Here is a 23,167-nt window from a genome sequence, read left to right on the forward strand (position 1 = left end):
CCCACTCCCACAAATTCTGATCCAGTAGGTCTGAGACAGGCTCTGGAATCTGTATTTCTAAAAAAGTTCAGATGTGGTTTCCTGTGTGAAAACCATTCATGTTAGCCATAGATTGCTTTCCTAACCTTCAAATTCAAGGCATTGTTCTCAACCTCAGGTCAACATTAGAATCACTGGGGGAGCTTTCAAAAATCGCATGGTCAGGCTCTCCCCCGGATCGGTGACATTTGAATCTCTGTGGGATCTTGGCATCGGTTTTTTTGTTTTGTTTTAATTAATTTGTTTGTTTTGTAAGATCCCTAGTTAGTTATATAGGCAGCCAAATTTGAGAATCATTGTTCTAAGGGAAGGAGAATTTTACTGGAGGAAGATGAATCGGCAAGAAGTAATTTTGAAATAACAGACATGGTTGTATCAAGCAAAACCTGATCTTAGTGATGAAATAGAGTTGATTATCAGAGGGGATTATAAAGTCATTAACTGTTCTTGTAAGTACATCTGGCATTAGGAGATGGAAGAAAGTATAGAAAGAATGGTCCCTAAATAGTGTTTGCCTGTTGGAATTCTTCTTTGCCTCCTTTATATGTCAAATGAGATGTTTCATATTTGTTAATCACATACCCTTCATTACAAAATGTGAGCATACATTTCTTTTTTCTGTTTTTGCCTGTGATGGGCTAAATACTGTGCTAAGTGTTTTCATATATGTAATCTCATTAGACTCTGAAGTCATCAGTGTGAAAAAATATTATCTTCTCCAGATGAAACACGAACTCTGTCACATAAGTAGTAAGTAGATGGTTATCACAGGCCCCCTACACATGTACGAATCATCTTCTGTAAATGGCCTTAATTTTTGTTTCTCAAATTCCTGGCAAATGTTTGTTAAATGTTTTCAGTGGGATGGGATTGAAACTGAATGCCAGTAAAAGACTGGAGAGGACTTATTCTTGACCATAGGCAAGAAACCGAGTCTCTTCTTTTCCCTAGCAAAGGGTGAAGACACATCAGCACAAATGTCCCCGGGTGGCTCTGCTCATTGTGTGTCTGAGAAAGAAATAGTTTTAAAAAGAATGTGGCTTTTATTAAATTGATTTGGTTACTTCCTTAGATATTTGATTGTTCTCAAAGTTTTCCATCATCTTCTCACCATTTACAATATTGGACATAAAAGTAAAAAATTTTATTGAGCAATAAAAATGCTCTAATAAAGTAAAGGTGGTAAATCCTTCCAAGCGGCAGCACAGAAGGTAATGCCATGAGAGCCAAGAGAATGGTCCTGCTTTGGGAAATGGCAATCCTAGTTGTGGCATAATACTAAACATTATTTTTAAAAAATGAAACAAATGGAAAACCTTTGAATATTTAGGTCTACAGAAGATGTCTGTGAGGGATTAATGAAGGCCCTGGAATGTATATACCAAGCCTCAATATTTCCACTTAACTATGTCTTGCATTGATGCTTGACATTCAAAAGTATTTCAAGTCACTTTGGTGGAGGGATTTATGAGGTATTAGATGGCAGGCTGATTTAAAAGAGTCTCTGCAAATATACTTGATATAAACTTACCTGTCATAGACAATGGCACAGTTTTAAGAAGGTTTTCAGATTCATCACAGTCCCTATGGTATTTTCCTTTAATAATGCATCTTGAAAAATAAGATGTTTAGCTAGGGCTGCTAATTCTTTGAAACTCTAATCATTTAAGCTGTCTAGCCTTGTTCAGGGTAATTATTTCTATCCATTATCCATCATGCTAAGAAATGACAGCTCAGGGACAAGGAGACTTTTCAAGCAAATGCTTTAAGACAGTGTTTTAGTTTGCAGGCACTGGCCAATGTTAATTAAATTATATAAACAATGACTCATGGTATAAATACAGCACAGAGAAGCTTGAAAAAAAAAAAGACTGTTCAATAATTTTAAAACAATTCTTTAAAAAAAAAAGGTAAAAGGGGGCTTTTATTCTCTTTGCTTTCTGTTCATCTTCCTAAAATTCAGGTGCTGTCAAAATACATTGTCTCTGAAAGTCTCACTTCTTAGATTAGTAAGGGAATCTTTCTGGATTCTATTTCTGGAATCTCTTTTGCATTAGAGAAAAAAAAGAAAACCAATGAAAAAGAGTAAGCTCTTTTAGGAGCCACGGAATCATGAGTCAAGCCCCTAGACATTCTCAACCTGGAAAACAGATTCCAGTAGATGGGAGATATAACTGCTAATATTAGAGGAACTGTCAATATTTCTCTAAAATAGCACTGTTGAGTATAGCTGCTAATATCTCTCAAATACACATCATTCTTTTCTGAAAGTTTTGGAAGGTCACCATTTTTTCAAATTTTGTTCTTTAAGATTGGTAATAATCTCAGAACCAGTGGCATGTATAAAAATGTGGAATTATCACCACTACTCATGGTTCACCTTCTTTACCTGGAAGGGGAAAATATCTGACAGTCTATCCATGTCCTTTTACTATAAAACCAACAGCTTATCAACCTCTTAGAAATTCAGAATTTTGGAGTACTGAATTGACATCTATAAAAAGAAAAGGAGCTTCTGGGTCTCCCTTGCTTGCTCTGTTTCCTTTTGTCCTTTTGCTCTGACTAGCAAAGCCACAGGAAAACTGAATGCTTCACAATGTGGCAGTAGCCTTTACTATGTGAACATACCCTGTTAATTTAGGGGATTTAGGTAAAGTAACTTGCAAGCTTCTTGAGGTTAGAGACTATGTGTCATTCATCTTTGAATGGCCGACAGGGCCTGATGGGTGAGTACTCATAGGCCCTCAGGGAGGATGATATATGCAGTGGTTGTTGCAGGTTGAGCCAAAGTGGGATATGTTCAGATAGAATGAAGCAAGTTGCATTGATTTTGTTACATTCTTAACATTGTAACTTATTCCTCAAATAAAAATAAAATATCCAGTTGCCTTTCCAGTTCTTAGTGGGCTAGTATTTTCTGAGACAGCAGTGTGGATGGATAAAGTTTTTGAGTTTTCTGCACATGGAAATCAGCTGTTGCATAGTAAGTGACAATCAGAAAAAGGGATCATTCTTAGTTGGGAATTTTTAGACTCTGGAAGGTGAAATTAACACAAATTGCCCCCTAGATAATTAGACTTTTTTGACAGGCATTTGCCTCAGACAAATTTCCAAATGTTTAAGGATTTTCCAGATACTGTTCTGAAAATGACTTATAATTTAATCATGTTGTGGTAGAGAAGATACTCTGTGACTTTGGTTTGTTAAATTTATTTACACTTTTTTTTAGGACCCAGTATATGGTCTATTGTCATGAATGTTTCAAGTGCATTTGAAAAGAGTGTCTATTCTACATTATACTGGCGTAGTGTTCTATAAATGTCAATTAGGTGAATTTGGTTGATGGTGTTGTTCAAGATTTCTATATCTTTGCTGATTTTCTGTCTATTTGTGCTATTAGTTATTGAGAGAAGACATGTTGAAATGTCTGACTATAATTGTAGAGAAAATAAATACTCATTTATCTTTTTATATCTCACTTTTTGCTTTATGTATTTTGAAGTTCTGTTATTAAGCACATATACATTAAGACTATTATATCTTCTTGATGTGTGCATGGTATATCTTTTACTCTTTTTTTTTTGCTTTTAATTGGTGAATCTATTAAATGTGAATTTCTTATAGACAATTTAGAATATTGCCTTTTTATCTAGCCTGACAATATTTGCATTTTAATTACAGATTCAGATAGTTTTCATTTTTTTTATTAATTTTTTTTTTCAACGTTTTTTTTATTTATTTTTGGGACAGAGAGAGACAGAGCATGAACGGGAGAGGGGCAGAGAGAGAGGGAGACACAGAATCGGAAACAGGCTCCAGGCTCCAAGCCATCAGCCCAGAGCCTGACGCGGGGCTCGAACTCACGGACCGCGAGATCGTGACCTGGCTGAAGTCGGACGCTTAACCGACTGCGCCACCCAGGCGCCCCTCAGATAGTTTTCATTTAATACAAGTATTTGTAAATTGTATTATCTTGCTAGTTGTTTTCTATGTGTCCCAATTGTCCTCATTTCTTTTCCCTCTTTTCTGAAGAAAAGTTATAAGACACTTGTTCTCATGTGTCTTTCTCCCAACCCCTTTCCAGGCTACTTTAAATATTTTTTCTCTTTTAGCATTAAATTTTTTTTAAATGTTTACTTATTTTTGAGAGACAGAGAGAGAGAGAGAGAGAGAGAGAGGAGAAGAGAGTGAATCCAAAGCAGACTCCAGGCTCTGGACTGTCAGCACAGAGCCCAACATGGGGCTTGAACTCATGGAACAGGCGATCATGACCTGAGCCAAAGAGTGATGTCCAACTGACTGAGCCACCCAGGTGCCCCTCTTTTCAGCATTTTGATTATGATATACCTTTGTGTAATTTTCTTATCATTTATCCTTCTTTGTGTTTGTCTGTTAGTTTTTTTTTTAATCTTCTTGAATATGTGGTTTTATAAAATTGATTTAAAAAATTAACCATTATTCTTTCAAATGATTTTTCTGACCATCCCCTTTTCTTTTCTGGGACTTCAATTAAATATACTCTAGTATACTTAATATTGTCCTTTACATCACTGTAGCTTTTATCATTTTTTTCAACTATGTGTGTGTGTGTGTGTGTGCTTCAGTTTAGATATATTCTATTGCTGTGTCTCCAAGTTCACCACTCTTCTTTTGCAGTATCTGCCCTGTTGTTAATCCCATTCAGTAATTTAATTTTTTTCCAGATATTATATATTTTTTAACTGTAGGTATTCTTTTTTATGTATTCCATTTCTCTATTATGTTCAAATTTTTTTGGAACTCTTTATTTATATTTATAATAGTGTTTTAAAGTCTCTATTTGCTAAATTTATCAGTGCTTGTATTTCTGTATCTGTTTCTATTGACTCTATTTTCTCCATGGTACGGGTAAAATTTTCCTGTGCTTCTTCAAATGTAGTATAATTTTTTCTTATTAGATGATAAATTTATGGATATAGCTTTGTTGAGAGTGTGAATTTTCTTGTCATTCTTTAAAGATTGATGGCTTTGGTTTCAAGATCAGCTTGCAAATCAGCTTGATTCTTTTGAGTCTTATTTTTAAGATTTTAAAAAGGTGACCAAAAGTATTTCTTACTCTTAGCTTAGTTCAGATTTTCTATCAAACATGACCCTTTTAAGGTCTCTACTGAGAGTTCCAGTTGTTCAACAAGGTCTCTCCACTCTAGATGGTTAGAACTTGAAAGTCTTTCTGCCCTTTTTGAGCACTGAAAAAGTGTTCAATTTACAGCCTTGTGATAATTGTTCTTTCCATGATAGCTATTCTTTGTTTAGCTTCATATATTCTCACATTATGCATGTGCTGCTTCATGTTCAGCCAGATTGAAGGGGAATCCGTGAGGATTCATTGAGTTTTTCTCACAATAACTCAATTTTATTTATCTTGGAATTTATCTTGAAATGTGCTTCAGCTTCCCAAATTCTGATTTCTATCTCCTTTCAGAAAGACCATTATTGTGTTTGGGCTCCTCCTTCCTGTAGTGATATAGAAAATCTAGTGAGATAGAAATGTAGTGACACAGAAAATTTAGACACTTGCAGGACTTACCTTGTGTGTTCCCCTTTATTAAGGGTCACAGCCCTGTGCTGCCTGCTGCTTGATGTTTAGAAAGCAGTGGTTCATAGAGTTGGTCCACTTTTCTAGTTGTATACCATAAGAGGGCAAATCCACTACCTATTGCTTCATTATGATTGGGTAGTGTACGTGTTAACCTCTTATCTTGATATAAAATTTCCAATTTTTTTCATTCTCCCAGAACAAACAGTTTTATTACATATACCATACTTACAAGTGTACTTTGGTAAGTTCTTAAACATGTCTCTAAGTTTCCTTACTTATAACTTTGGAATAATAGTACTAACATCATGAGGCTGTAGGGACTAGAAGTGATCAGATATATATATGAAGTTTGATCCTTAGAAGAAGATTGATAAATGCTCCATCATATAATTGACAGTCATACATATTGTAGCTTTAAAAAAGGTAGAATTTTATAGTCACTTATGTTGGTCTCCAGTGAATTGTTAAATAATCTTATCTTTCCTATAAATCAAACCACCAACTAGATGCAAGTTAAAAACAGAGATCTCAAATTACTCTATTTTAATTATTCCCCCATATCACCAAAGAATTAACTGGTGTTTCTTCTGTGCCAAAATTTAATTGACTACTCAGGTCAATAATAATTTTATTTAGCACCTTTTAGAAACCACAAGAAATTAAAAACTATGCATATAGGATCAAAAATTTGTGATCTGTCCCTGGCTCTTGGTCAACACTATATGCCTTGATCCCACACAATATTCTCAAATGATATTTCTATGTCAAAGCCAAGATACACATGCCACTCTTTCTCTTCATTAATAGGATAGATTACAGACATTGGTAAACCAGCCAACAAATATTCTGAATGCCAAAACAAAGCTTATTGACTTCAGGGATAACTTGATTTCCTTAATCTGTTAGTTGGGCTTACAAAAATAAAAACCAGTGAGGATAGAGATGTGTACCCCAGGGCCTGGGAAAGGGGTATAGCAGTGAGGAAGAGGTCAGTGCAATTCAATGTGCGAATAATCCAAGAGTATTTTGGATGGTTGGAATGTTATAGATCACCTGGTTCTATGGTTTTCAAGCTGTGTTCCAAGGATGGAGCAGGTGGGGTGGCACAGTGGGAAAGAGGAGATTAAATGGCAGAGTTCCAGATAGTCTCCTTTTTTCATGCAGAATAACTCCAGTGTTTTATTTGAGCTTCATAGCATGATTTCACTGAAAAAAGGAAGTGTTGCTGCCAGCCAAAAATGTTGACCAATCATGATCTAGTCAAACAAACCTTATTTTACAGTTGGAGAGTAACATCGAGTGTGACTACATGCAAGTTTACACAGCTAGTTAGTGGCATTGCTGTGGCTAAAATTCACATTTATGGTCTCTCAGGCTATTGTTTCTTACAAAGAAAAGGATGTATTTAAAAGACAGATCTTTCCACTATCCCTTGTTTGTTTTTCCCACTGTGTTCCGGGTCATGCTAGGTTCTAGGGAAACAAAAATAAGGTTAATGTCTGATGGGTAAAAGCATAGCAGTACAACAATAATTATGATACAATATTCTAAGTGCATTTTGAAGGTAAGCATAGGGCACTACCAGAATGCAAAGGAGGGACATATAAATCTGACTAGGGGTAAGGGAGTACGTGCTATCAGAGCATAGTCTTAAAATATATTTGAATATTTGACAGAAAAGGGAGAGAGAGTTTCCTTCTCAACAGAAGGAACAATATGTACAAAGGCACTGAAGTAAGAGAAAGAATTGTGTTCCAGGGTGGTGAGGTCAATAAGTGGGAAAAACAGGAAGACCTGGAGCCTCCTTCTCCCTTGGGAACCCTGACTGAACAATAATACACCAACCAAATTCCACTATGGCAAATCCAGAAACCAGCTGAAAAGCTCCTGCACCCTGGGCAAGCATGAAACCAACCACACTGAATCTGGTAGGACAAGCTAAGATACTCTTTCACCATAATCTTTCACCTCTCCCTACCTCCCACCAGCCCCCAGCACAGCATCGTATGAGAGAGAGGAAACCTCCAGCCCCAAGATTTTCCCTGGGAAGGGAAAGAAAGAAAGAACTGGACCATATGTCCAATATTCTGATTTTTTGGGGGGTTGCCCAAGGGACTGGTTTCTGTCTAGCCTGAATCTCAGTGCTGACAAGAAAGGATCCCATAATGGGAACCTCTGAGAACAAAAATGGTGGTTTGAATAGCATGTAAATACTTGCCATAGCCCCTCTTCCAAGCTCAGCACAAAGCAAGAGGGTGAAAAACCCAGATCTCATCTTTTCCTCAGGGAAGGAAATAATTGGACCATGTGTCCAATGTTTCAAAGTTTCCAGGAACTGTCCAAGGGATTGGCTCTGTTGTGCCTGTCTCAGAGTTCTGACAGGACCTGGTATACTCTAGATGGTTGGAGGCTCCTGAGAACAAATACAGCAATGGACTACCATGCAAACACTCAATATAGATCTTCCTGTAATCTCAGTAGAGAGCAAGAGAGTTAAAAATCCTGGATCCCACATTTTACTTGGGAAGAGAAAGAGTATAGCTGTGCATCCAATGTTCCAACATTTCCAAGGAGTCATCAGAGGACTGGCTTCTGTCTCACTTGTCTCAGAGTAGCGACTGGATCTGGCATAGCCTAGGTGACTGAGGACCACTGAGAGCAAAGGTGAAGGTTTGGGCTAGTACACAATCCTCTGCCAGAGCTTCTCTCCCCAACTCAGTGCAAAATGGTTGGCAAGACTCCCATTCTCTGGCTTCTCTCTGGGGAGGGAAAAAGAAGATTGAAACATATGCCAAGTGTTCAGACTTTTCAGGTGGCTGCCCATGGGGCTGGCTTCAGTCTCAGAGAGTGGACAAACCCAGCATTCTCTAGATCCCGGGAAGCAACTAAGAATAAAACAAAATTACTTGGGAAATGCTACTGCTCCAGAAGATGCATGGCACAGTAGACAAGTCACCAAAGGGAGGAAGAAATTATGAATTCTTGAAAAGAAAAAAGAAAAACTAGCAAATCCTTCTAATTGGTAACTTATACACATTAGTCCAGAGAAGATGCATACATGGAGCAGATTTGAGAGGCCTCAAGCTGATTGGTGAGGATCTTCTGGATAAGATAAGTCCATGAAGACTGGGAAAGGTAGCTATTTTCTCTAGTGCATCGATACCAACAGAAAGCATAGAATGAATTAATGAATAAGTTCAACATGAATAGGATGAAATTGGACCCTTATCTTATGCCGCATAAAAAATCAACTCACAAATTTAAAGACTTAAATGTAAGACCTGAAACTGTAAAACTACTAGAAGGAAACATAGGAAAAAGCTTCATGACATTGGTTTTGGCAATTATTTCTTGGATATGACACTAAAATCACAGGCAATAAAAACAAAATAGACCAGAGGGATTGCATCAAACTAAAAAAGGTTCTGCACAGCAAAGGAAACAATCAGCAGAGTAAAATGGCAACCTATGAAATGGAAACAAAATATTTGCAAATCATATATCTTATCCGGAGTTAATATTCAAAATCTATATTGGATTTCTACAACCTAATAGCAAAAGAACACCAAATGACTAGGTTAAAAATGGGCAAAGGACATGAATAAACATTTTTCCAAAGAGACATACAGATAATCAACAGACACATGAAAAGATACTCAACATCACTAATCATCAGGGAAATACAAATCAAAACCACAATTAAATATCACCTCATACCCATTAGGATGTCTGACATAAAAAAAAAAAAAGATAAGTTTTGACAAGGATGTGGAGAAATTGGAACCCTTGTACACTGTTGATGGAATGAAAAATAGTATAGCCATATGGAAAACCATTTGGAAATTTCCATACAATTAAAATAGAACTACCGCATTACCTAGCAATTCCACTTCTGAATATCCAAAATAGTTGAAATCAGGATATTAAAGATGTATTTGCACTTCCATGTTCAATGCAACAATAGTCATAATAGCCAATATGTGGAAAAAACCTAAATGTCTATTGAAAGACAGATCCCTGGATAAAAAAATGTGGTATATCTATACAATGAAATGTTATTCAGCCTTAAAAAAGGATAAAATCCTGCCATATACAACAACATGGATTAACTTTGAGGACATTATGTAATGTGAAATAAGTCAGGGACAGAAGGACAAATACTGCATGGTTCTACTTATATAAAGTAACTAGAATAGTCGAACTCAAAGAATCAGAGAGTGGAATGGTGGTTGCCAGGGACTGAGGATGGTGGAAAATAAGAGTTGCTGTTTAAAGAATATTATTTCAGTTATGAAATATGTGTACATTCTGTGGATCTGCTGTACATTGTGCCTATTGTTAATAACACTGTATGGATACTTAAAAATTTAAAAGAGTAGATCTCATGTTAACTGTTACCATGAAAGGAAGGAAGAAAGGAAGGAAGGAAGGGAGGAAGGAAGGAAGGAAGGAGGAAGGAAGGAAGGAAGGAAGAAGGAAGGAGATGGAAGGAAAAGAAAGGAATGGAAAGGAAAGGATGAGAAAGGAAAGGAAAGGAAAGGAAAGGGAGGAAGGAAGGAAGAAGGAAGGAAGAAGGAAGGAAGATGGAAGGAAAGGAAAGGAAGGAGGGAAGGAAGGAAGAAAGGAGGGAAGGGGAGTGGGGAAGGGAGGGAGGGAAGGAAGAAGGGAAGAAGGAAGAACAAATGAAAGACAGAAAAGAAAAAAAAGGAATTGTGTTCCAGGAATGCAAACAGATTAGGGTAGCAGGAAAGTTGGATACAAAGGAGAGAGTAGTATGAAAGATGAGGGATAAATGGAGGTCAGGTCAAAGAAAGCAGCCAGTCACAACCAGTATGCCATTTAATTCTTCTGGACTCAAGTGGTGGCAATCTCTTGATTCCATTGCATGTTCTGATCACTTGTCTTATTAGAAACACACCCTACTTCCAAGCCACAGTCTAATTACCTGCTACACTGCCTTTGCTCCATCCTTCTTGGGGGACATTTCTCCAGCTGTCATCTTATGACAACTGATTAGTGAAATAGGGAAAGGGGTTTAAGAAATATATAACTCAAGTATTGGTTTCCATTGTCTCTTTCTCTGCCTAATCTATAAAAAGATTTCAACAAAGAGAAAAATAGTTAAGGCTTTTGTACTTGGAGGTGGTTTATATCAGTTAAGCATGGGTTCATATCTTAAGCTATACCAGCATGAAGGAAATATTCTTAATTAAGTCCTGATTATACATTGCTCTTGAGGTGCAAAACAACAACAGCAACAAAAACACAGGTGCCGAAGGTACAAGTATTAATATAACCAGAAATAGTATTCCTTATAATAAAAAGTATATCACAGCAGTGATGTTATTGCACACACACACACACACACACACACACACACACAGAGGTTGTATGCTGGTAGTGCCACAGGCAAATTATGATGAGTTGAAAAGCATTGTATCTCTTTTATTCCCACCTTGCCATAATTCTAGAACTCCATGGTCTCAGGGGGAAATGTGCTTTGGATGAGGCATTTGGGTTCAAATTTCAGCTTTGCTTCTTGCCAGCAATGTGTTCAGAGACAGGTTATGTAACCCTTTGAACTTCACTTTTCACATGTATAAAATGGAAATAATAGCTAATCGTTTTCTTTCCTAAGGAGTAAATTAAATCAAGTTTATTTAATTTAGAATATATCCCCATTTAATTTTGAGATTTATTTAAATGTAGGCTACATATCAGAAAGTATGGGGTTAAGACTTGACTATGTTTGTTCTGGGACTTGTGACTGAGAATCGGTCAAAACTAATCTTTCTACAAGACTGACTCCTGAACTAGTACCCCAGCCCATCTCTCTGGTGGGTGTGATGCTGATTTAACTGACACACTAAACCTGGCAGGTTGGAGGAGGCAGCTGAAGGAATGGTACAACCATTAGCACCATTAAAGGTGAAGCTATAATTTAAGCGAGAACCCCATGACTTGGCCTGGCACCAGAAGTAAGCTATGGATATATTAAAGAATCTGAATCATTTGCCTTAAAAAAAAAAAAAAAAGAGTAATTAGCTGTTCACTGCCATATAAACCCTAGGTAATTACAGATCCCAGAATTCTGAAAAATTAAAATAAACATCATTAAAAAATGGAGAAAAATAATGAGAGCTATTTGTAGGGCTCCTGAAGTGCTTTTCGGCAGACCAGTCTAGCAGAACTGTCAAGATCATATCTCGAATCATGTTAATGTGAACATTTATCACTCAAACCTCATCTCTGCATTAGCTAATTGAGGCCATTTACATTAAGCAACAGGACAATTTAGGCTAGACACAGTGCTTAAGACTTGTCAGTGAAGTTCAAAATAGCTCTAGTTCCTTGCTCCCCTAAAATCATAGAATCTTTGTGTTGGAAGGGATGTTAGGATGTCAGCCAGCTCAACCTCCTACCCATAGAGTAAATCCCACTATAACGTCCATGTCTCTGTTTTGCCAGAATTTTCTTGAGTACTTTTATATATACAAAACTCACTAATTCAAATAAATTTTTGTCAGTTATAATTATTAGAAAGATTTTGCTGTATTTTACATGAAATCTTTTTCTTTTTCACTTCCATTCATTTGTTTTAGTTGTGGCTCTGGACCACAAAACATTCCCTGTTCTAGGTATCTGAAAACATTGCTCATGGCTTCCTTAGATCTTCTCTAAGTTAAGCAACCCAGTTTCCTTTGATGAACTTCATGAAATGTAGTTCACATATTATCTTCCTAGCTGTCCTCTGCTCATTGTAATTCAGTGTCTCAGTCCTTTTCTTAAAAATGACCTTGCAAAATGGAACATATCTTTTTGACATATGACCTCATCTCGATACTTTTTGTTTAACTTCTTTTAGTTTTTGCTTTGTCTTTAGTTCTTACATTGACCTGTTGGAATGTCCAAATTTCTGGACAAATAAAAATCATCTCTTAAGTAAGTGAGCAGTTACATTGCAAATCCTAGATATATGCCCTTTTCAAACCAATATAAAATTCTTCTGAGTTAAGAGTCAAGTTACTAGATGGGGTGCCTGGGTGGCTCAGTTGGTTAGGCAACCAACTTCGGCTCAGGTCATGATCTCACAGTTTCTGAGTTCGAGCCCTGCATCAATCTCTGAGTCTGTGCTGACAGCTCAGAGCCTGGAGCCTACTTCAGATTCTGTCTCCCCTCTCTCTACCCCTCCCCTGCTCATGCTCTGTGTCTCTCTGTCTCGCAATAATAAATAAACATTAAAAAAATTTTAAAAAAGTCACTAGAAGATAAGTAAATAAATATTAGAAGAAATTGGTTTAGTTGATATGATTGATTTTTTTAATATTAAACCAGCTTTTTATCCCTGGAATAAGCCCCATTTTGTCATGGTGTACAATCCTTTTTATAGGTTACTGATTTTTATTTGCTAGTATTTTGTTAAGGACTTTTGTGTCTACTTTTATGTGAGATATTGTTCTGTAGTTTTATTTGTGTTGTCTTTGTCTGGTTTGGGTATCAGGGAAATTTGAGTTTTATAAAAGGAATTGGAGAGTGTTTACTCCTATTTTGTGGAAAACATTGTGTGGAATTGCAGTTAATTTTTCTTTAAAGTTTTGATAGAATTCTCTAGTGAAACCATTTGGTCCTTACCTCATACTATATTCATAAATTAATTCAGAATGATTCAAAGACCTGATTATAAAAGTTGAAACTATAAACCTTCTAAAAGAAGGTCTAAGAGAAAAATCTTTGTGGCAGGTAAAAATTCCTTCGGTTGGACACAAAAAGTACAACTTAAACTTCCTTGTGTGTGTCTGAAAATGATCACTAAGGGTACATTGAGCCAATTCATATTGGAACATTTGGTAAGCTGACATATTAATTACTTGATGTCATTATATTGAAATAAATGTTATACTTTTGATGGAGGTTTGGGTCTGATTTAAGATCTGATCACTGGAAAAATCAGGAAAAATAAAATTGAAATCAATGATTACTCCAAGAAAAAAATTCATTTTTACAGTGTAGGAAATATAATTTTAATACTCTAAGCGGCTCAGATACGAACAATGATTGTATGGTCATATACCCATTGACTATTCACTTAAAACTGTTGGTAGCTATGCAACTTAGGAATTATGCAAGCAGAGGAAACATAGATTGGTAGGGCAATTTGTAAAATAGAGTTTAATGTTCTCTTCAGTAGTAGGAAGTCAATAAATAATGTCTAAAGTTGAAAAAAGAAAAAAAAACAATATAATCATGTTGTTAGAAGTAAGACATCAAGTACCAAAGTGGGGAAGGAAACTGCTAAATGAAGGAAAAGTTTGTGGGGAGTTATTCCAGGGAGTAGACTCAGGATACACGGTACTTGGGAAGGGTTAGGACAAGTGAAGAGGAGTGAAGCCTGGGACTTCTATTAAAAAAAAAAAGTATGTTGGTAATATTTACCTTTAGATACAATGAACAGCTCGTACTTTGATAAACATTACATTTAAAAAATGAAAAGGGAGTGGGGAAAGAAGGGAGGAAGAAAGAAGGGGACAGAAGAGAAAGGGCAAACTAGTAAGTTGCTTCATTATGCAGATAATGAGTGTAATCTTGCAAGATAAATGAACTAAGGCTAGCTGAATGGTATGCAAATAGGTATTTATTACTTGGAATAAAAATCCCAGTGATAGCATTTTGCAGTTATAAAATAATCTCACATAATTTAGGCAAAAACGAAGATGCTTGTCAGATGATTTCCTATGTGTCTCTATTGATAACCTCGACATTAGGGTGTAAGATGCATTTCCAGAAACCAATAGTGATAGCTAACACTTATTTGGCATTACTGTGTGCCAGACAGTAGTCCTAAATATTTATTTTTTATAAGTTAAATCTCCACCAAACCCTAGAAGTTGTAGCTATTATTATCACCATTTGACAGGTGACAAAACTTGTCCGAGGTCACAACTATTAAGTGATAGAGCCAGAATTCAATCGCAGTCAGTATGACTTGGTTTTCCATGAATAAGTAGAACAAAGCAATATTCATAATGTAGTTTATTATTTTAGAGAATACATTATAACATCTGTGATTAAATTAATACATGAAATATTACAAGTAAACATTTGATTATTTCATCCCTATCATTAGAACTTTATATATTCAAGTAAGTTAAAAGCATTTTGGTTGGTTAAGGGTAGGAAATATCGGGAAAATCTGATGATTTTTATTCATCATTGCTATATGTTATGACATATTTGTTAATATAGGAAGCTTTCCCTGACCAACAGCCTAGGTTATATATTTCCTATTATATGCTTTCATAGCACCCCATACTTTTCCTTTGTGACAACTTACTATAATTCAAAATGAAAATTACCTCGTAAATGTCTGTCTAATTTTCTAAACTTTAAGTTTCCCAATGGCAGGTACCTTGATTTTTTCCTACTATGTTGCCTAGTATCCATCACAGGTGTCACATGACATATATTGAAAATTTGCTAAGTAAATGAATGAAGAAATATCCATTATTTTTATGCAGTGATATTTTAGTCAATTCTCTATGGGATTTAATTAATTTCTCTTTTTTTCTTTTTGCTATTATAAACAATGTTTAAATTAATATCCTTATACATACATATTTACCTTTATCTGATTATTTCCTTAGGATCAATATCTATATGTGAAATTCTTGGGTTAAGTGGCATGTACATTGCCAGAATACCCTTTATATTATTGTAAAGCTAAAATCCCACCTATAGTGTATGAATTTTTTTAAGGCAATGTTTGATAAACCCAAATCTCAGTGGCTTAACAAGAGGGAAATTATTTCTTACTTATATAGCTTCAGTTAGTGGTGGATTTCAAAGTGGAAGTCCATGCAGACATTGAGACCCAGGCTGATGGAGTCTGCCAATTTCCAAGATATGGCTCCCAAAGTCCTCCTGAACTTCTAAACGCAGCCAGCAGTTAGGGAAGAAAGAGAGTGGGTACATATGTATGTATGTTGGAAATGGGAAGAGGAGAACAAGAGATGATATAGACCTGGCCTAGAAGTCACATATGTTGGGGCGCCTGGGTGGCTTAGTCAGTTGAGCAGTCAACTCTTGATTTTGCCTGAGGTCATGATCTCATAGTTCATGAGTTTCAGCCTTGCATTGGGCTCTGTGCTGACAGTGCTGAGCCTGCTTAGGATTCTCTCTCTCCTTCTGACTCTGCCCTTCCACTGCTTATACACTCTCTCTCAAAATAAATAAATAAACTTAAAAAAAAAGTTACATATTTTATTTCTGCCATATGTTATCAAGAACCTAGGCAAATTACAACTATGTACAAATGGATAAACATTACCCAGATATTTACATTGGAGGAAACAATCACCTGCAGTAAATAGCTAGTTGCTACTGGCCAGTACATGACAGTGCCTATTCCATGCCTTGTCAAAACAGAATAGGAGCAATTGCATTTTTAAAAAAAATTGAGTATAGTTGACACACAAATGTTATATTAGTTTCAGGTGTACAAAATAGTGATTCAACATACATTATGCTATGCTCACCCGAAGTATAGCTACCATTATTTTTAACTTTCGCCAATCTAAGAGGGTAAAAGATGACCAGTCTTATTTTAATTTGTAGTTTTAAAAATCTCTAAAGAGGTTGACAGTATTTTTATATGTACTTTGGCCCTTTGTATGACTTCTTTCGAAGTTACCTGTTAATGTCTTTTTCCATATTTCTATTGGACACTCTTTCTTCCTAACCTCTTAATGTATGCCTCATATCTCTCTTTGGATTCAAACTACTCTGATCCTAAAGCCAGTTCCTTTTAGCACCATTATGGCCCAATAAAAACGGATTTTTTCCCCATATCCTATAACCTTGAGTATGTTGGCTGAGAGCTTGAATTCTAGAAACAGATATAAAATAGATCTTCACTAACAGTGGGTGATCCGTATATCTGACTGAAAACCTGAATCTTCACAGTGCCAAGAACCAATCCAAAACTCAGATTAATCAACAAGTTAAAAGGTAAGTGAAAACCAGGTCTGAAAATAAGTGAGGAGGTAAAGACCAAGGATGGTAATGGAAAAAGAATGAGTTCAGAAGAGAAATGAATGGGGTCTTGGACTATAATAACAAATGGAGTTGACTTGGCTTTGGTGTGTTTTTATTGGCAAAATAACATATTTAATTTATGAATTTAATTACACACATATTTTTAAATTATATTTTGTATAAAATAATAGCATAATTTAAATATATTGCTTTTTCCATCGTTGCATTTCGTAAAACAATTTTATTAGAAGTCTTTGCATGCATAGTTGACCTAAATGTCATTATAATTACTAGAGCCAGTTTTATTTCTTTTTCTAATTTTTCTTCAAACACATTTTTTTAATGTTTCTAGAACCCTCCATCCCAACATTTTTATATCAATTCTACTGGTTTAGAAATTTTGCATATGATTTCTTCTACTTTAGTGGTTCCCAGTAAACAGGTATATTTAAAATTCTAAAGTTGATCTGTGTCTTTCCCACATCTGTTTATCAGGTAAGTTATGTCTTCTGTGCATTTAAGAGGAAATCCAAAATAGTGGCAGCCCGAACAACATAAGAGTTTATTTATTTATACATCAAATAATTTCAGAATTGAGAATTATAGGGCTGACATGACATATTTATGGTCATGGTACCCAGAACATTTCTATTTTTCTGCTGTTTTTCAAAGATGTGATTTCCATCTTTAAGAACAGTTTATTATCCAATATGACTGCTGGAATTTGAGCTATTCTGGGCCATTCCATGAATAAGGAGGAGAAGGTGAAGGCAAAAATGATTTTCCACATAGCTGAATAATATCCCCTTAAGAAATCTTCCTGAACATCTCATACATAGTATTTACTTTTAATTTGCAAGATATTCTAAGTATACCTAGTCTCAAGGGGCAGCTGGGAGATATAAAATTTTAGATAGTCGCATTGCCTATATATTTTTAACTAATAAAAAAAGAAATATGGATATGATACAGCTTCTTTAGCCACATCCTCAAATAAGAAACTCAAGACTATCTTCTATTCAAATTATTCTCTCTCATTTACATGTGATAACCAGTGTTTTGTTTTTGCCTTGTTTTCAATTGTTTCTTTTATTATTCCTTTTTAGAGTCCATTTGTATTTAGATTTACCAGTCTGTTTTAGGGATTTCTTTTGTTCACCTTTGTTTCTTGTATCTCTCTCTTATCTTCTAAAATTCCTTCTCACTGAACTGTATCTCTTAGTAGTTCTTTAAATGAGAGTATGTTGATGGAAAACTTTTTTAGACTTTATATTTTTGAAAATCTTTATTTCACTCCTATTCTTGAATAGCTGTTGAGATGATATTATCAAAATTCATACACTGAAATCCTAAGCTCCAATGTTACTTTTTGGAGATATGACATTTAAAGAGGTAATTACGGTTAAATAAGGGCATAAGGTTGGGGCCTCAATCTAACATGACTGATGTCCTTATAAGAAGAGGAAGAGATAACAAGAAAATGTACACACAGAAGCAAAGAGAAAACCAGAGTACATCTTGACCTCCATGTATTGGACAAATAAATGAAGACAAGTGAGGTGCAGTTCAAAATGGCAAATTCAGGACATGGAATGAGTAGAGTGGGTGATTAGCATGTGATAAAAAACCTGAAAGCTTAGTGCCTAATTTAACTGCTATGAATAAGATGGATATTGATAGACTGTTAATTCACAATAACAATAACTCCAAATTTGGAGTTTTCATTGCTTTCTCCTCAGAACCTAGTACATTGCTCAGTGGTGCTCAATAAACATATTTGACATTTCTAAGCAATTCCCTTAACTCATTCCTCATCCTCATCTTATTCATCACTTGGCTGTCCCATCCACTGACTTTGTCCCTTATTTTATCATTTCTGTACTTATTGCATTCTATAAACCAGTTCCAAGCTCTTGCCTTCCTTACTGGAGCTTCATCTCCTCTTTACAAACAATTCTTGGCTTTTCCATGAGCAGTGATGCTACCTACAGCCATATCTAATAGTTGTAGGTCTTCAATATGGCCTCAAGAATCCTTTTTCCTGGGATTGCCCCTTTAGGCAATCATCTTACCATTCACATTGTATCTATGATTGAGACTCAAACTTCTAGAGACTCAAAGACCTAAACTGGAAGCTACAGAAATCTGGAGGGGGTTGTTGTTTCAAACTCAAATTGAATGAGACCCAGAGCATAAAACAATGTTCTAATTCCACTAATGTGGGATCACTGAAGCTTTTTGGAGACTTTGACTAGGTATACATATGAAGAGTATTAGATTTGTTAACACCTAGGGGCCAGTTGAAGAAAACAGAGACCACTCTATTTCCAAGAGATTTAATACACAAAAGTAGGGGCTTATAACATCATGGAGGGGGTAGATCTTTAGAAATGAGTCCTCCAAATCACTATAAAATTGGCTTTTCATGAGAACTGTTACCTTTGCTATTGTCAAGAAGCTAGACCAACTTCAGGTTCCAGGATCTCATTATCTTATCCTTCATTATAGCATCTGCCCTGGCCAACTGCTGACTTCAAAATTTTATCACCCTAGCTCTAATCTGGAGATTAGAAAGCTGCCACCAGAATTGTTGTCTCCTACATTAAAGTAGGGGCTCCTAGACTCTTAAGTCGAATCATGCCTGTTGGTCCCACACCTTGGTCACACAGACCAGGATTTCAATGCTAGTTCTCTTATATATTAGCTATGTAAACGTGGAGATATTTCATATCTCCAAGCTTCAGTTTCTTAATCTGTAAAATGGAGATGGTAATAATTCATAAATTTGTTGTGAAAATGAGCTCCTGAGAACAGTGTCTGGTATATAATTGGTACACCAAACATATTAGTTACCTTTCTGCTTTTGGCTATGACCTCAGCTTTCTTTCTAAGTCAGTCTACATGTGCTTATATTAACTTCTTCATCTAGAAAATGCAGTTGATGACACTTTTCTTGTTTGTGCCACAGGTTTGTTGTGAAGATCTGATGAAAGAGAGCATATAAAAAATACAAAGGGCTGTGAACTGCTAGGTAATATTATTTCTTTTATTGGCTAATTGGGCTTGCTGCAATTTGATATGACCAACCAGGTCATATACATTTCCTGTATATTTGCTTTTCTTTCACTGAAAGCATATCAAGTCACTTTAAATTGTTAATTAATTTATGTAAATAGGTTTGCACCTAGAAAGACAGATGATAAAATAGTAAGAAAATGATACCTATGAGGAAGGATTAAAGGAACAGAGATTATTCACTCTGTAAGGATGATTTATAATGCACCTTCAAACACAGAGACAGGCCTTGATTTAAGAAAACACAATATCTGAATACCAATGTTTACAGAACCCAAATGAAGGGATAATCAATCACTCCGCAAGAGGATTCCTCACCTCCCAAACAGATTCTCCCTCACACAGGGGATATCCCAAATAGAAATCAATTCATTTTATAAAATTTAATTTGCTCAAAACGTTTCAGAAAAAGGAGGTCCATCTGTCTAAATGCCTCTTACCCTAAGGATGGTTGCCATCTGTTTTCTAATCCCCACAGGGCAGCAAATAAGAGCTTGAATTCTAAAATGTGAGATTTAAGTTGATCTGAGGAAGAATTTCGTATCTATTGTAGGCTTTTTATTTGTAAGCACAAGTAAGTGAAGGCAAATTATGGACTTTTCTGTAAGTCCTCAAAACAGGATGACCTTCTCCACTGAAGGAAAGTGGCTTAAGAGTGGGCCTATGTAAAGACTGAGGTGGATGAGATGGTCATTAAGACCCCGAAGGCCACAGGAGGCTATGGCTTCCTGGAGTGCAGATAGTATTCAGAGCTCTTTGTGAAAAGCATTAGGAAAGATCTCACCATATGGAAAAGATTCACAATTTGAGATTGTGTGTAGAAGACAGTGTAAATACAGAGGCAGCTGAGAGGTTGGAAGACATCTCTAGCAATATGCTTTCTGAAACCCAGGACACCTGTTTTGCTGAATTGGGTAGGAAACCTGGAGAGACTATACTTTCTTGTAAGGATTTTCCTGGAGATTTCCATGACTTCCTGTCTTTATGCTTAGCCCAACCCAGGAAGCACCCAGAGGTACAGAGACAAGAGAGCAGAAGAGAAAAGCTTATAGGACATTTTATGAATGTTTAATGTCAGAAACTCAGTTCAAATTGGGCTTCATTTCTGTGTTTGATGATTGGTTTAGATTGATGAGATAAGTTTAAAATAATTGATCTTTCCCTCCTGAAAAAAACATGTTCTTAGAACTGTATCTATACCTCTACTGGTATGCTGGTAAATGTGTAACAGCTGGATCTCTGAGGAAAAACAAAACAAAAAATTTAAGAGCACTGATTTGTAAAGTTTGCCAATTTCCTTGGTGTAAATTTTTCCACCATGGACATTTTCAGACTACCAGCAGGGTGGCAGTAAATGCAGACCTGTGACAGGTGGCATATAATTGGTTCTTGTGAATCCATTCTAGCACACAGCTGTATCTTCTTCACGATATTTGCCACTCTCACCATTGCACTCAAGCCTCACACATACCTTATCTTCTCCCTTTTATTGTAAACATAAATCTCTGGCTCTTCTACTTAAGTGCTTTTTTTTTTTTTCCTTTTCTGATTCATCTCTGCCTTCCACAATGCCTGGTATTTGTCTCGGGCTTGAAGAATATCCATTGAGAGAATAACAGACCAAATGAATGAGCTTTTAAATTTTAAATTACACTGAGGTCCAGTGGTGAAGAGCAAGACCTCATTTAGTAGCATTTTTTTCCCCTGAATTTCAAAAGTTTCAAGGTATGTCAGATGCCACTTAGCCAATTCTCTTTTTTCTTGGTATCCAAACCCCAATTTTGTGTAGTTGTTAGGCAGTAGTTTACTCAAGGAATGTGGATGTTCCCCTAGCCAACATGCTCTAGACTTTAGAGCATGTATACAGAGGACATGTGATCCAGTTCTTTCAACAATATGCATGTGCAAATCTTTAGGGAGACTTTAGAAAAAGATTCCCCTCCACAGTCAACAGAGTTGCACTGAAGGAAAAACTCTCATCTTATCTTTTCATAGACATGGGCATGTAGCACTTAGATCTGTGCAGAATCCTGGTGTTCTTTAGTTAAATCTAGGAGAATCACAAAGAAACTGACCAAGAACCTTGACACTGTTGATCAGCTGAATTAATAAACCCCAAAGTGTCCACTGACTCCTTGTTATATGTGATAACAAATCCATATTGTTTGAGCCACATTCAATTGGGTATTCCATTATATAAAAGCTGAAAGCCTGCAAACTAATCTACTGCATTATACATTCTGTAGACTTCTCTAATTTTCTCATTTTATGCAAGTTCTCCATTGGCTGGGTTCTATTTACCTTTGCTATTCTCTACTTCATATCTCAAGCAACTTAAGATCCTCTATAAATGCCATGTGCCTTCTTGTCTTTGCTTGAGCATTTTCTTTCTTTAGGAACATACACTAAGTTATCTCTTACCCTCAGCCCTTCAGTCCCCTAAATTACATTGTCTACTTGGAATACTCCTGTTAACCCTTTAAGACATATCTTCTCAACTTACTCCACCAAAAAGATTTCCTTTAGTCTATCATTAATAATTAATTACTTCATTATCTATGCTCCATACTGTAGCATATATGTACTGTGATTGTATTTGAGTTACTCATTTTCTTGTCTCTTTTATTAGTCTCTCTATCTCTGCCCCCTCCCCTTTTTCTCTCTCTGTATGTGTGTGCGTGCATGTAATGCTGGTAATTTAAAACAAATGAACATTTATATACATACCTAAATACTGTATTTCATTAAACTTAAGATACATCCCTAATTTATGGATTAATAAAAAGAAGAAAAAAATGCATCTAAATGAACAATGAATTGCCATTAATTGCAAGATACACTGAATTTCAGAGACAAAAAAAAAAAGATTGTCTTAAAGATCAAGGAAAATCCCACAATGAAAATGTTCATACATGGAGAATAATAATTTTTGTTTTTGAAGTATGATGAAAATGACAATAGGTTTAAGACCTGAGACACATTTTTCACCTTTTTTCAATAAGCTTAAACTTGATTTGTGTAACAAAGTATCACAAACTGGATGGCTTAAACAACAGAAAAATACCTCTCCTAATTCTGTAGGCCAGAAGTCCAAAATTGAGGTCTTTGCAGAGTATCCTTCTTAGGGAAGAAACTGTTCCAGGCCTCTGTCCTTGGCTTCTAGATGGTTGTCATCGACCTGTATCTCTTTACACCATCTTCCCTGTGTGTGTGTATCTGTCTCCAAATTTCCCTTTTTTATAAGAACACCAGTCATATTGGATTAGGACCTCATTTTAACTTGATTGCTCTGTTTAATACACTCTCTACAAAACAGCTCACATTCTGACATCCTGGAGGTTAGGACTTCAGCGTATGAATTTCAGGGAGACAATTCAATCCATAACACTTTGTTAAAGCTTTGACTTAAAAGCATTTTTTTTCATACTGTGCCAAATATGCTTT

The sequence above is a fragment of the Panthera leo genome, chromosome C1, assembly GCF_018350215.1.
Source record: "Panthera leo isolate Ple1 chromosome C1, P.leo_Ple1_pat1.1, whole genome shotgun sequence".
Classification (NCBI taxonomy): Eukaryota; Metazoa; Chordata; class Mammalia; order Carnivora; family Felidae; genus Panthera; species Panthera leo.